At 36.6% G+C, this 15,879-nt stretch overlaps 1 long non-coding RNA gene across 2 annotated transcripts in view; it reads right to left on the bottom strand.

Annotated features, from left to right (window-relative positions):
* Window positions 1–589: 589 nt before the first annotated feature.
* The window catches only part of LOC149202219 (uncharacterized), a 105,995-nt gene continuing 90,705 nt past the window's right edge, over window positions 590–15,879 (bottom strand). For both annotated transcript variants that reach the window (XR_016253505.1, XR_016253507.1), the window contains one exon: window positions 590–730. This is a non-coding gene — a long non-coding RNA (uncharacterized LOC149202219). The remainder of the gene's footprint in view (window positions 731–15,879) is intronic.

Raw genomic sequence — 15,879 nt, forward strand, 5'->3', positions numbered from 1 at the left:
ATGATTCATGTATCTATTACTTAATAAAGATTGTCAATGGTTTTTGAGACATTAAGTTTGGAAGTATGGACCAAGTGGGAGAATATTAAGCTCCATTGATTTTACACAAAAGCTACCTTGATTTATGGAATTGCAGCTTTTCTTAACTTATGGAAACCAACTGCAGTAGTTTCCTTAAGTTAAGAAAATCAACTGCAATTACTAAATTTATAATTGGGAGCTACTAAAGTGGTCCATTACTTTGATCTGATCTCTACCTTGATTTGTGGTTTTTCTAACACATAGCTTTTAGAAGCTTGATGGAAGCTTAGCTATATGTTCATCTGTTTGGTCCCCTAGCTCCTATCTCAAAACCCTTCAGTTCTACACCATCTAGCTGAGATAGCAGAGCTCGGAAGTGCCTTCAGAATTCTTGTGTTCCTTTGCTAGGATTGAAGCTGAAGTGTTGAAGAAGTAGCATGCAAGTGGACTGTGGCCTTCTTCAAAACATCACCAATGGCTGGAGGTAACTCGTATCCCTGGGCATAAAGTTTCAGTGATTCTTTTCAGTTCTATCCGCATGCAGAATCGTTGTTTAGTTTTCTAACAGTTTGAACACCATCTTTTCGAAATCTTCAGCCACCATTTCGTTTCCGAGTACTTTTACATCAATTTCTTCATTTACTGTTTTGTTTTCCAGCCTCTCTTCCTTGCACCACTGCCATGGCTGATCCTCAAAAACCAGGTGATCCTAAGAACATTTACACATAAGAAATATCTGTATTAAAAGTCTATAATTATAAATTATACCCAGGTGAACCTAAGAACGTTTATACATAAGAAATGTCCCTATTAAAAGTCTATGATTATAAATCTATTCATATGACAATCAATGGCAGAATTCTAAAACTTAATACGTTACCTTGTCGGAATGAAAATTTCGTTTATTATGTCTTATAAAAGCTATCCGAGCACCGCCCTTTTGGAATCCTCAAATACCATTTTGTTTCTGGATATTTCTTCTCCGATTTCTTTACTCACTATTGTGCTCTGCGCCGTGGTTGCTCACAAAAAAACCCCGACCCAAAAACAATTACCCCACCCCCGACAATTTGCCTGCTCTAGAGCAATATCTAGCATACAAAGCGAATAATTTGCTCGCCCCTCATACTGTCTGTCCTCAAGAAGTTTGATACAAAGGTCTATGCCACTATGGTGGGTTACACAGCCCGCTTTCCTGCCCTCAGCAATTTCAGGCCATAGGAACCAGTGAAAATAATATAGTGCAATCAAAATAATCCTCTAACCAAATGTCATAATTTAGTAGCTCTCTAGAATTTGAATCCATTTAAAGTCTACCGTTGAATGAATGAAAGAACATGAGATTCCCGCACATCACAATTTTAAATCTTTTTTTATCCCTAAGTCTACACTCTTCTCATGAATTTTGACCAAGAAGCTTGTAGGTTTGATAAATCTCGCTTCATTGAACAGGGTGTTCAAAAAATATACTCTCAAAATGCTACTAAATTGATTATGAACATTTTCATAAGATAGACAATCCATGATGTAGTGTCATTTTATTTCAACCTCTTCTTTCCTACAAAAGATGTAGATTTTTTCTTCCTACTCTTATTTTGGAGTTATCCATCTACCTGTTTCACATCTGAGATGATGAGACCCGGTCCTCAATTGTGATATTAATAATCTAGCCTTTCGTGTGATTTTGGCACCCAAATATATTTTCTCATCATGAGACCATGTCGGGTTGAAATCTTTGACATATAGAGATTTTTTTCGACCAATCTGTTTTTCCCACATGGTAGTCCTGAATTTTTCAAACACTCATTTTTTTATCTCCTCTTTAGAGCTAGGACAATCCTACCACTTAATGCCCCACTTACCCAACCACTTTTCATTTTGTTTCCTCCAAGTTTTCTTCCTCCTTCTTAACTCCTCTGCAACAACTATTTTAGGCCAACAATGCCCATCCATGCCTTTCACCTTTTTTAAGTAACTTAAGAAGCGAAAGACCGTCTCAGCCTCCATTGGAAACAAACTAGCCTCAGCTCGCAGGATTTCATAAGGGACCGTTGATTTGACTTTGAAATTATTAGTGATTAAGTGCTTTTGAATTCTTTCTAATTGTCTTCACTTGTGGTTTGACAAATTGCTCCCCCAAACTTCACATCCATAGAGTACAATCGGTATAACCAATAACCCAAAAAGGGTTTTCTTGGTCTTCCAATCCCATAATTCTACTTCCCTGCATCTGTTTTGTAGAAGGTAAAAATCTCTCCAACCCCCTTGAATCCTTTTAGCTCTACATGTCTCCCAATTGAGCCTATTGTGAAAAACAGTTCCTAGATACTTATATTCTTCCACTATTTCCAAGGGTTTCCCCTCAAAAAGAAAACTAACCTGATGCTTTTTCCTCTTCAAGGAGAAGATAATGATCTTGGTTTTGTTAACGTTTACTTGCATCCCAACCTCTTAACAAAATAGCTCTAAGGCCTGGAAATGCTCTCTCAGACCATGAGTTGATTTTGCAATTAGGATAAGGTCATCAATGTACAAAAGAAACCTCACCACATAACTTGCTAATTGAATATCCTCTCCACTATCACTGCTTAACCATTCTTCTAGCTTATCGATATATAAGACAAACAATGTGGGGGTAAGAGGGCACCCCTGCTTGACCCCAATGTCACTACCAAAGCATTCAAAAAAGCCTTCCTTAGTTCTGATTTTAGCTCTAACTTTCTCGTAAAGCTTATGAACCGTTGCTCTATATTCGCTTGGAATTTCAATCTCTTCTATCCTTCTCCATAGCTTGTCTCTACAAACAATGTCGAAAGCTTTTCTTGAAATCAACAAAGCAACAAAAGGCCTCCTCACCTTGTATGTCTCATATTTTTTCTATGAGATGTCTAAGAGTGATACAATGATCAATGGTAGAATGTCGCAGCCTAAAACCAGCGTGCACTTTTGCTCTTTTAACTTCCTTTTATGTCCAACTGCTAATTCTACGGTCCACCATGCTTCCAAGTAGCTTTCCAAAAAGAGGAATAATCATAATAGTACGGTTATTGGAGAGAATATTGATGTCTCCACTTTTGTAAATAGGGATATCAACACTAGTTGTCCATTCAGTTGGGAAATTGCTTTGGGTGACATTGTTGAAGATCCTTTTGATAATCGGAACCAAAGTTTCAACCTCACTTTAAAAATTATGCTCGCAATCTATTGGTGTCTTGAGCTTTACCATTTACTAACTTTGTTATACCACAATTGACATCTTCTAATGAAAATAACTCACTTGAAGTGTTGATTATAGAAATAATATTTTTCTTGTTCTCTTCTATAAAAGCTTCACATAATCTAACCATTGAGTAGTTGAAATATTATTATCCATTTTCTTTTTCTTTTGCTGTAATTACCTCAAAAATCTTTTAAAAAATCTTTATATATCCAAGTGATTAGAAATTCAATCCCAATCTGCAGAAACTTGTAAAATCTACCACATCAAAGTTCAATCTCCGACATGTAAAGTCTACATTTGGGCATTGGGAAATGAGAAATATCGCTTTGGACCGTATGATGATTGATGGGACTGTATTAATTCAATTGATCGGTATAGGTGCGATGTTATATTCTAATTATTAAATATTTTAGAAAAGTGAGTCACCAACGAATGAAATTGTCCGTATATACATATCTTACAATGGATTTTGAGAATAATTGTTTAGATAATTTTGCCTTTTTCAGCCGTCAAAAATCTCATTTCGAGAAATGTTTTACGTGAGTAGGGGATTTGGGTCAGACTCGGTCAGGAGGTTGTGAAGGACACTCGCTGACCAAAAATTGAGTAACGGCGATAATAGGGGTTTACTTTAGTTTGCTCGTCCTGAAATCATCACTGATTGAGGAGATTAACATACTAGTGCTGTTTTTGGGTGGATATTCTATTTAGAAGTTAAAATAAATAAAAGGGAGTGTATATAAGTTTAAATACGTATTAGAGATACGTTAGAGTACTATGGTTTATGAGAAAAACTACCATTCAAAATTAACGTTTGAGATAAATATTTAAATTTACTGAATTAAATTATTAAAAATAATTAAATTTAGATTTATTAAGAGTGATTAATGAATTAAATTAGTTTTAATTGGAGATTGAATAAAAAATTAGATATAATAAATAATGAAATGAATTATCAATGAAAGTTAAAGAATATTGAATTAGAAAATAGAAAATAAATAAATCATTTATAACTTAATAAATAAAAATTTAGAGCATTTAAATTTCAAAGGTCAAGAGGAACTATAGATGTTTTTTTACTTATATTTTTAGGACCAAAATGTAAAATGACAAATGTAATGAGCAAATTCGATATAAATATAGATGTTTTTTTACTTATGTTTTTAGGACCAAAATGTAAAATGACACATGTAATGAGCAAATTCTAATGATTATTAAGGATTTTGGAGGACAAATTTATTTCCCTTCACTTTCATTTCTAAATAGCATCTTTAAAAGTTCTGATAAGCCGTTTAGTTTTTAATTAAAACTTATTTACAAAAAATTAGATTATATATATATATATATATATATATTTCGACCATAAATATATATGTTTACATATAGAGAATATGCATACATAAGTAAACCGTACTATATCTGCGGTAGATATAACCTATTAGGTTTTACATTAATTACTTAATAATTTTTTAAAATCAATTCATAATTTAATTTTTATTATTATTTAATAATTATTAAAATTATTTTTTGAAACCAACACATAATTTAATTTTAATTTTATTATTATTTAATAATTATTAAAAATAATTTTCGAAAACCTCATTGATCGGAGTCTAAAACCTCTAACGTAGTTCCACTTGATTACAAAGTCTGACGTACTTCCTCCAGAGAATTAAAACCCATAGTACTTACTGCTGGAGAAAGCTAAATTTTTTATTTAATGACAACATCACGCATTCATGTACCATCGATGGATAAAGTTGATGTACTCTGCGATAACTCCCGGCAGCTCTGGTGTAGCTGCCGCCTGTGTCTTGGTGTGGCCGTGCCCCTGACGTGGATGCCACGTTTTTTTGAAATAAAATAAACAATATAAATAATATATTCCGGGGTTAATATATTCCAGGGTGATCAGGGGATTTTTTTTTTTTAATTTATGGAAATTTTGGTTATGTTCTGAAATTTTTTTACAAACATTTTTGTAAATACAATTAAAAGTTGTCAATCTGTCAGTAATTTTAGGTACTTCAAAAGTTTTTGATGGTGCTGAATTTATTTCCACCATTAAAAACATGATTCAAATACTATCCCTACACAATTTTTTGAAATTATTTTACACTGATTCTAGCCACTTTTGACCATATGAGCAATTGGTCGACTCCATTTTTTTTTAGCTTTAGTCACCCTTCCGATAAATACTATTAATTTGGCAGTGGCTTCCATGATAACTTATGCTCTCTTTATTTAAGGCTTTCCGACTTCCACAATATCTTACCACTAAAGTAACTTCGTGGCGATTTATATTCCAAATCTCGACACTGCGTGCAATTTGGCCAATATCCAAATCTCGATACTGAGTGTAATTAGTCACCCTTCTGATAAATACTATTAATTTGGCAGTGGCTTCCATGATAACTTATGCTCTCTTTATTTAAGGCTTTCCGACTTCCACAATATCTTACCACTAAAGTAACTTCGTGGCGATTTATATTCCAAATCTCGATACTGCGTGCAATTTGGCCAATATCCAAATCTCGATACTGAGTGTAATTTGGCCAAATATTCCAATCCCATAACACGTCTTCGAAAAACACTACTAATTTGGCGGTGGCTTCCATGCTAACTTACCCTCTTTATTTAATGATTTCCAACTTCGACAAAATCTTACCACTAAAGTAACTTCGTGGCTATTTATATTCCAAATCTCGATATTGCGTGTAATTTGGCCCAATATTCCAATCCCATACCACGTTTTTTGACAATTTTCAAGTGTTTGTTGTTTTTTTCCGAGTTATTTTTAGTGAGATTTTTTGGAAGTTTTTCCAGTGGGTTTTTCTCGTCTAGTTTCTCTCAAATCTCGCAAGAACTAAACTAAGTGGCAAGTACTCGCTACTATGTAGCACTTGTTTATATTTACATAAATTGTATTTTAATCAAGTTAAAACCATTATCATATTACACGACAAGTACTAGCTACTATGTAGCACTTGTTTATATTTACATAAATTGTATTGTAATGGAGTTTGTTAGACTCCGTCTTATGTCAGTGTGAGATTGATTCTTCTTCAAAACCCTATTTTGAAGAAGAAATCATTAAATGTATTTCTTTAGACTTTGTATCAAATTCTCCAGCGCTTCAACTGGCAGCGACTTCAAGCTCCTATCTCTGCAAAAGCACAAAGAAAACAAAACATCATCAACAATCAAAGTCTGGCAATTTAATAATCAAATCAACAATGCCTTCCGCTCCTTCATCCATTACTCGTACACGACAAGCTTTGAATCTTTCCAAGATCAGTCTACTTCAAGCAAAGATGACGAATCTAAAGTAAATCAAAATCCAGTTTTTCATGTAGCAGAGGCTGCCTTGAATGAGCAACCAAAAATCTCCAAGTGTGTTGGATGAAGTTAGAGAGGGGTCGCGTGGGAAAGAGAATTCTTCTGGAAAATTGATGCTGGAAAATTGATGTTGCCTGTTGGGTCAGTTGGGCGGATATCCTCACCACCTCGTCTTCTAGTTGCTGCTCGTCTTGCTTCAGCTGGTGATGCTGATATTTATGAATACTTTTGTTGGGGAGAAGTAATAGGCTTTGACAAAGCAAAGTGCCCAGAACTCCGAGCAGCAAAATTACTGCCAACATCTTCTCCGATTGTTCATCTGGCGGCAAGTCAGCACCATCTTGCAGCTATTACTGCTGCTGGTCAAGTTTGGCTGTGGCGAAATAAACATGGCAATATTCATACACGTTGTAATGAATGGGAACACATAGCTTTCTTAGAAGACAAGGGGGTCGTCCTGGTTGATGTTGCAGGGCCAGATCTTGATCAAATATTCATAGCCTCATATACCCTTGTAAGTCTTCGCAGCATATCTATGTGACCTCTATTGGATGAATTTCTGATCTTGTAGCCTCTCTTTCAGTGAACTAGACTAAATTTTGGGTATCAAATTGGTATTCTCTAAGGCTCATGTTTGTTTGACTGTGATATGTTCAAAAGCTCGCAGTCTATTACAGTGATCTGAATACATTTCTCTGTGGGTTACATATCTCTTTGTCTACATAACTCAGTGGTTAGATTCATAATTTGTGGCTCGTATATATTCTCATAGGCTCGCTCTTTGTTACATTCTATGTGGCCCATATGTATTCCCTTGCACTATTTATGTGGATCGTATTTCTGAAAGAAATGGATCGCACCATAATTTTGACGCATTTTTTGTGGTTTGTGTTACTTGGATTGCACATTACCATGATTCTGAGGCAATATTTTATGTATCTCACTTGCTCCATCTCCGTGGAAGCGATCTGAATTGATGATCACATTTATATCTAGCTCATTACAGTGGCTTGTTACAATTGGGCACTGCATTCATGGTTATTACTGTGATCACATGCTCAAAGTCTATAAATTTGTGGTTCTTGCTCGCATCACTCTCTGGTTCGTTGGCATACATTGCGGTATATAACATTGAATAAACAATCGGAGAAGATGATAGAATGTTTTTTTTTTACTAATTTAGGCGGAGAACGTCGGTTTGCTTCAATTGTTGCTAAGAGATTAGAATCTCTTGGAGCATTAACGCAAGGTGACCGTAGGGCTGGGCAAGCTATCATTGAGCAGAGCGATCAACCTGTTTTACCTCCGAATTGCTTAGTTGGAGAGCGTGAGAAAATTCAAGAATTTCATAGTTTGGCAAAGGCAGCATTGATATCAGTTGGAATCATTAGGGATGCAATACCTGAAGGAACTGGTAAAGATACATGGAAATTGTCAGGTCGGATGCTTGAAGGAACTGGTAAAGATGATGTTGGTCGTTTCTTGAATCGCATTTTGGGATTGGCACCTGATATCTAAAAACGGATTTTTGAGTATTTTATTTTGGTGTAAGATGCTCGCAATGCAGGTGATTTTGATTCGAGAATTGTTGATATCAAGGCCAACCTTATAGAGCTTCAAGGATCTCCTCAGACAGTACATGCGGATCCCATGTCTGGGGCTTCAACTACTCTGTTCACATTAATGATTGATCATGGAATGACATTTGAGGCTGCGTCTGGGTTGTTAGATCAGAATGCTAAGATTGCTGGCTGTCAAGTAATTGATGATTCCTGCAAGGATTAGAGCGTGGCGAAATGGTGAGATGGTGTTTAGGGTTTAGGGTGAGCTGGGCATTGACCTGTAGTGATTTTCTCCTATCAAAATGCGCTTCAAGGATCAGCTTTATTGAAAAAATCGGTTTCATTCAACGGGAAGAGCGAACAGTCATAGACTAAACGCCTATATTTAAACAAAGACATCAACCGCAACAGAAAAATAGGAACCAATTTCCTATTTCAAGACCTTAGAAATCAAAAAGATCTGCGCTCCATGTTTATTAGTAATCAGAGGATTTTTAGAAAAAACGCTCTTTTATATTGTTGTAATTGCAGTTCAAACAGCTCCCTGATTGTTGGGTCGATCTGTTGTTTTTTGTTTTAGAAGAGTTTTTAAAAATAATCAATTTGTATAAGAGAAGAGAGTTAGAAGAAAATTCTGAGAGCTGGAGGAGAAACTGAGCTCCATTGTACAGTCTTTGACAGGGATTTTTAATGAAATTTCACAGCTCTGACTTCTGAGATTCCTGTGGTATGATAATTTAACACAAGTTTGTCTCTTGTTTCATATGTAATCTGTTATGTTCCATTTCACTACATGATCATTTCTAACTGAACAAATGAAGTGTTTAGGTAAGAATTCATGCCTGCCATGCTCTGCCTATAAGTTTGTTCATGTTTAATGTTTTCCTCTGTTTGACAAGGATTCATCTCCTATGCCCTTGTCAGCTCCTCACCAGTCTTGCCATCCCAGTTAAATATAGATTTGGTGTTAAATTTCTTGCCTACCTTGCCTCAGTTGATAATCTGTGTTGTTCATTAAATTTCTCTGTTTCAAGCTGTGATTTTGCCCATGCAGCCCAGAAAAACCCCGTCATTTTATTAAAAACCCCAAATCAACCTTTCTAATCAGTTTACTAGCCTAATATCAGTGTTACTTTGTTGGTCATCTCATCTATTGAAGATCTACCGAGATTGACCGGAGAGAGCCTTCTCCTGCCCCGTAGGGCTAGCTACGAGGCTAAATGGTTTGATGTTGCCTTGAGGTTTACCTTTCTCAGCCTGAGGTGAAATTTCAAGCGCTAACAGAGTTAAAACCATTATCATATTACATTGTGAACTCCATCATGTTATAACTAGTATTTGTACCAACAGGTGCAAAGCAACGCCCATAGGAGAAGTGGGGAATATGGAAGCAAATAAAATGAACATTTGAGTAAAATGTTATATATGTGTTGTACTACTCAACAACCCCTATTATAGTTAATAATAGAATTAATAAAAAATGGGGAGTGTTTTAAAATTTAAGTTATAATCCAAAATTTTCCAATAAAATAAGGAAATCTTAACTTGAAGATTCCAAAAAGCTTAATTTAAAAGAGAGATTTCTTTAATCGGCACCCAAAATTCGGTGTTTGAACAATAAACTTTAGGTTTAACTTTAAAGCATCTACGCGAAGGTATTAAAATGCTAATTAAAACCTTCCCCAAATAAAATTTGAAGTTTCAAGGTTTAAATATAATGAAAGCCGACATATGTATGTAAATAGTAATAAAGAGGTCCACCCCACAAAGGGAAACTGGTCCCATATCCGAAGACGGAGCCACCATTCAAAACGAAAACAGAGTTGCATTAAGTTCCGGACCGAGTGGTTTCCCCGATGTTGAGGCAGAGATTTTCGAGCCTCATCTCCATTTCATTTCTTAATTCCTTAAAAGGAAACAAGAAATTGATATTAACCTTTTGAATATTTTATCCTTTCATTTGATTAATTTAATTTTAATTTTGAAGTGAAAAACTATATAAGAAGAAAATGGATGCAAAAAAAGGAAATGTTTGGGAAATAATGTAGCTTGTCTTTTAATTATTTCCTTACTTTGATTTTAATGAAAGGAAATGATTAAATAAACAAAGGAAGAGAAGAGAAGAACAACGGAAAAAAAATGTAACACAAAAGAAAAGCAGTGTTACTTTCTTTTTTTTTACTTTTTTAGGTACTGTGAAATAGTTAATATATGTTTCCTATTTACTTAAATTAGAAGTAGAATTAGAATTAGAATTGTACTAATCTATGTATATTTTTATGTTGATGATAATTAACATTTAGCAAGGATGTTAATGATAATTAACTTCTTTTTGTAATTTTATCGGATCCATAAATCATACACGATATTGTTTTGAATCAATTGTATAGACATATTGGATCCGTGTATTGGAGCTCTAAACAAATCGGAGGTCTTGTGATATTGCACACTGGAGATCTAAACAAATCAAAGATCAGAGGTAACACTATATCGACGATGGCAGGGTTGAAGGTGTGGGACATAACGAAAACGTCGATGTGCAATTGCTCAAATAAGATTTCATTATATAAAATGTGTGTTATATTTTTTATTGCGAACTTTGATTGAAAGGTTTTCAAGGAGTGTTTTATTACTCAAAGGGCCCATTTAACGTTGGATCAATATAAAAAAGGTTAAAGTCAAACGACAATATAAGTCTTGGAGTGGGGGCTATTTGTTTCATTTATTCTAATTAATGAACAATGAAAGGAAGCTTTAAAAATAAGATTATGTCAACTTGAAAAATAAAATAAAAAAAGACAACATAACAAAAAAATGAAATAACAAATGATCCAAAAAGCAGTTGCAAATACATCGGGTCCCCATTATTATTATGATAATAATACAGTGAAAAACGGGGTGTTGTATTTTTCACCACAACACAATTTGTAAAGCTTGTTCAGAGTAGGCTTTGAGTACTTTTGTTGTTGGAAGAATGGTTTCCAAATTATGTGGTAAGTTACCGCTTGGACAGTTGAAAAGAGATTTGTCTTTGAATGAGAATATATTTGTTTGGTTTTTTCCTGTCAAGCGGTTTGAAAGTATTTTATTTGAATTAGAGTTGTAAAACCACGCTCACATCAATCACCAAAATTTTTGGAATTTTAACTAAGTTTTGCTGCAACTATTCTGAAATTGAATCAAAAGTATGCTTACCGGAACGATATCAGAAGGGGCTAGATGCAGCGATCAAACTATAGGTGGTTGTAAATACTTTGATGCTAGCATGAATTCCTCTTGTTGCCTACGTTTGATGTAAGTATTTCCTTGCATGCAAAAGTAGCGGCTGAAGGAAAATGGGAGAGATGTCAAGATCAACCAAGGTGCAAACTCTGGAGATGGCAGTGAATGTTAAGCCTTGTCAGTCTCTGTTGCCAATGTCCAATGTCACCTTTGGTAATGTCATCCTTTGCGATTTATGTATTATCAAACCCCATGTCATTCAAAGGGGAATTTCCTGTGAGACCCTCGCGTTATTTGGGGAATTGGAACATAAGATGGGTTGAAGGCATCCCTTGGAGGCCTTTGTATTAGAAGAAGTCAACAACAACAAAGGATGGTAATTCAGAGGGGGTTTGATCCATGTGCATAGAAAATGGAAACTACTTTTCCAAGTGCTATGTTTACAAGACCTACTTCAACCCACTAGTTACATGTGAGAAAAACCTGTTGTTCATTGTAAATAAGAAATTTTGCATCGAACTGTTGATTTGTGGTAGCATCAGATGTGCTCTAGCCATGAAAATTGGTGGATACGCCAACGCACATAAGATCTCCAAGACCAACATATGGTTTGGGGAAATTCCACCCAGTTGAAGAGATATTAAAATAATTAATATTTTTAATGTGGTTCCTAAGTCTAAACTTAGGAAAATTAAAATATTAATGGGCATTAATATAAAACTGGGTGAGAATGTTCTAAATGACATGGATCAAGCAAAATCTAACCTTGGCCGTTGATTAGAGACTTAATCTCGGCCGTTGAAGACTCAATAGGAAAAGTATAAGAGGAGGCTTGAGGGTCAGTTGGAGATACACCAAATTGATCAGTCAATTCGATTTTCTGGACAGGGGTTTGTGAGAGAATCGAACCAGTGATCTGTTGCAGCGAGGGGCAATTCGGCACGAGACCAAGAATACATAGAAAAGAGGCAGAGATAGTGCCGAAGAGATGGCGGAAAACCTGGAGAGCCTGCCGCAGAGGCAGTTGTGTGCTACGTAGAGGCAACCAGGAGCCATGTAGAAGCTGTAAAGGCCAGTGTGGGTGACACAAAGGGTTTGAGGGTTGACGCAAAGGCTAGAAGAGATGATACAGGGCCAAGATGCAGCGCCAAAAGAATTTTCATGGGGAAGACAGAGTGTTGGTGAGTCGAGAAGGGTGACGCAGTCCCTGCAGAGTGATGGAGAGCAGTGGAAGTTGTCATAGTTGTTGTGGGATCGTTCATCCGATGATTGATCAACCAAAATATATGTCTCCAAGGAGAGGTACTACTGTCGAGGGCATTCTCTATTGGGTGAGCCATTTCTGGCAGCATAGATGTATTCAGAAATTGCATAATAATAAAACCCTCATATCTGTTGCACCGGTTTTGCCGCATTGGGTTTTTCTGGAGACGATTGTCCAAAAATAACAGCGTCCTTTGTGTGATTGTCTCAGTTATTTCAGTTGTTGATCTGTATATGTGTTAAAGCTGCATTTTTGTTTATTTCCATATTTATATTTATAAATAACTTGTTAATGGAAAGAACAAGTGGGAGATAATAAACTAGAGAATGCAGTAGGAATTTATGATGTGTCAGAATTAGAAATTTCAACATGAACTGCTCATCTTCTTCGTGTGTACCAGTAGGATGGTGGTTCCTTTTCTCTGTGTAGCATCGTGCAATTGACATGTTCAATTTTTTGAGAATTTGTTTGTTATGCAACGCGATAGCTAGGTTGGTTGGATATAGATGGATTGCATTGTCGAATTCTTGCTTCTCATAATTTGACAAAAAGGAATGTGTCCTTGACATGAGAAGGTTCCAGTCTTCGATTGTTGGTGTTGCATTTCTGAGATTCGTGAGCAATTGGCGGAATGAAATTTGAAGAGGGTCAATCGCCTGTTCACAAAATATGGTTGACAGTGTGACGATCATGTTGAATCTGCGCCAAAGGCCAAAGGGAATTACCACTCGATATGCCGACATACATGGGGATGTCCTTCACATGAGCTAGTTGGCCAAGATCACCAACAAGTATGATAGACCGTTTGCCAGAAGGCACATTTTGATATGACGGAAATACCTCCCTTAAACGATCATCTATGTGTGAAAAAATTTTAGGCCCAATAAAGTTCATTTCATCAATTAAATTGTATTTGATGTGACAAAGTTTTTCTTAGAGATGTAGAAGTGGTTGGCCCTTAAGAGGATGCATTGACACTAAAGGAATCTGAAGGGTAGAATGGATTGTAAGCGCTTCTATGTTAAACATTGCAACACCTGTTGGAGCGAGTAGGAGCAATGTAATTGAATTCATAGTAGATTCAAAAAGAAATGTATCTTTTAGGAAATCAATTAAATGAGACTTCCCCATGCCAGCAGTACCTTGGATGAGAATTCCAAGTGGAGTAATTGAGGAAGTGGTCCTAAAGTGGGTGAGGACAATGGTGAAAGCAATTGTCTGGGTGGACGATAGTGAGGTGAGTGAGAAGGGCACTGGAAAGGGGCTAGAATGGATTTGGGTGGATGGCCGACTGAAGCCTATAAAACATATGGTTCTCTTGCAAAGGGAGAGGGATGGTAGTATGGGCCCAATTGCGGTTAGAGTCAAAGTCGTCATGTCCAAGCATGTCAAGGTCATCAATCTCCATGTTGTTTCTAGGGTGTAGCTGAAAAAGGAATTGGCATTCATCGATATCTACGAATTCAGGGGGGTTCGACATATCGTTAGGGGAGGTGTCATTAGATCAAGGGGAAAGGGGGTTTCAAAGGCTCGATGAACATGCCATAGAACATACACATCTTTTTTGTTCCCAATGCGAAATGATTACTTCATTAGTGGAGCCAATGCCTGATGGGAGTGTGCGGAAAGGGAAGTATAGAAGTAGTTCACTCTAGTAAAAAGAAGTCTAGGATTCATCAACAAGAGAAGGGATCGAGGAATATCAAGGGAGGACATGAACAATCTTGCAAGCAGAGAAGGACTAGGAACGTGAAACCCCAAAATGATTTAGTGTTTCAAGCGAAGGAGGTTTATTCATGTATGCTACAATTAAGGGTGGTGTTGGGAAAGGGGAAACTAGACCATGAGAAACACATCGAAAAACAGTTTGAATAACACTGAGGGAAACAAATGAGTGCCTACAAAGTGAAAGGGGTAGTTTTTGTAGCATGTGGCATGTTCCCCGTGCGTTGATGTCCCTATCGACAACTGTTTCTGTTAAAAAATTTCGGACAACATTAACAACAGGTGTTTCGAGGTGCACACGCTGGGAAACACGTGACAACATTCGCTAATAACTTTCTGAATTGTCTCTGGCTTCGCTATGTAGTGGAGAATAACATGTTGAGATAAAACAAGTTGGTAATCGATGTTTGCAATCCATATGTATAGCATGTCAAAGATGTGTACATTTAACCTGTCATCATTATGAGCGAGGACATAATTCTTTCGTCCACTGTCATTAACCAACAAAGTGGAGGTGAGATTCAAATCCCATGGAACTCCATAGCAGCAAACAAGAGTAGGAACCTTTCTGTGAAGACATGAAGAGGGGTGGAATTTTGTATGTCGTTGAACGCAATTAAGGAGATCCTTGTAGTCCTGAAGGCAAGAGGATGCAAATACCAATGGCGATGGGGGGCTGCATGGGTCATGCTCTATATATATGTGTAGATAAGGTCCATGTTGTTCAACAGGTCGAGGATTCCAAGCAGAAATGTGTTCATCAAAATAACAATTCGCTCTATTGACACGCCTTTGTCATCCCAATTGAGGTTGTCCATATCAGGTGTGTTTTCGAGCCAAAGGAAACCATGTATGTGTGCGGAGGCCCCATGTTGCCACTAATACTTGCAAATATGAGAAAGGAAATTTGTGAGGCGAGTGTACATCTAAGAAAAAAATAAAAAAGGAGAAGGATGGTCACATAAAAACCTGCACTAAAAGTCCTTTGCATGGAAACCTTTTTTGCAAGACCTCTTCGAGGAAGATTGTGAATCGACAATGAATGTATTGTGTTGTAAGATGTGGATTGTTGATTATATTCTTGAATTTCCATAGAGAGAGCTTTGATGAATATGGGGGGGAGCACGCCAAGCATGACCATGTGCATGTCATTCCGTTTCGTGTCAAATGCACTAAGGGTGAAGAAGAAAGTAGGGCTACCTATTTGTATGATCATATTAGTGATTTCACCTCCGTGTTTGTTCCAGAACGAGTGTGTCCCTCTAAGGCCTAACCCGAAGCGCATAATCTAGTCAGGGAGCATGGAATCAGGCATGCCACGGAAGCATGCATGAAGGTTTGCAACGGTCATTGGAAAGCCCTCACCTTTTTTGCAAGACCTCTTCGAGGAAGATTGTGAATCGACAATGAATGTATTGTGTTGTAAGATGTGGATTGTTGATTATATTCTTGAATTTCCACAGAGAGAGCTTTGATGAATATGGGGGGGAGCACGCCAAGCATGACCATGTGCATGTCATTCCATT

Source organism: Pinus tabuliformis, chromosome 2_1 (assembly GCF_031772625.1).
Source record: "Pinus tabuliformis cultivar Carrire ecotype Pingquan chromosome 2_1, CPIR1, whole genome shotgun sequence".
NCBI lineage: Eukaryota > Viridiplantae > Streptophyta > Pinopsida > Pinales > Pinaceae > Pinus > Pinus tabuliformis.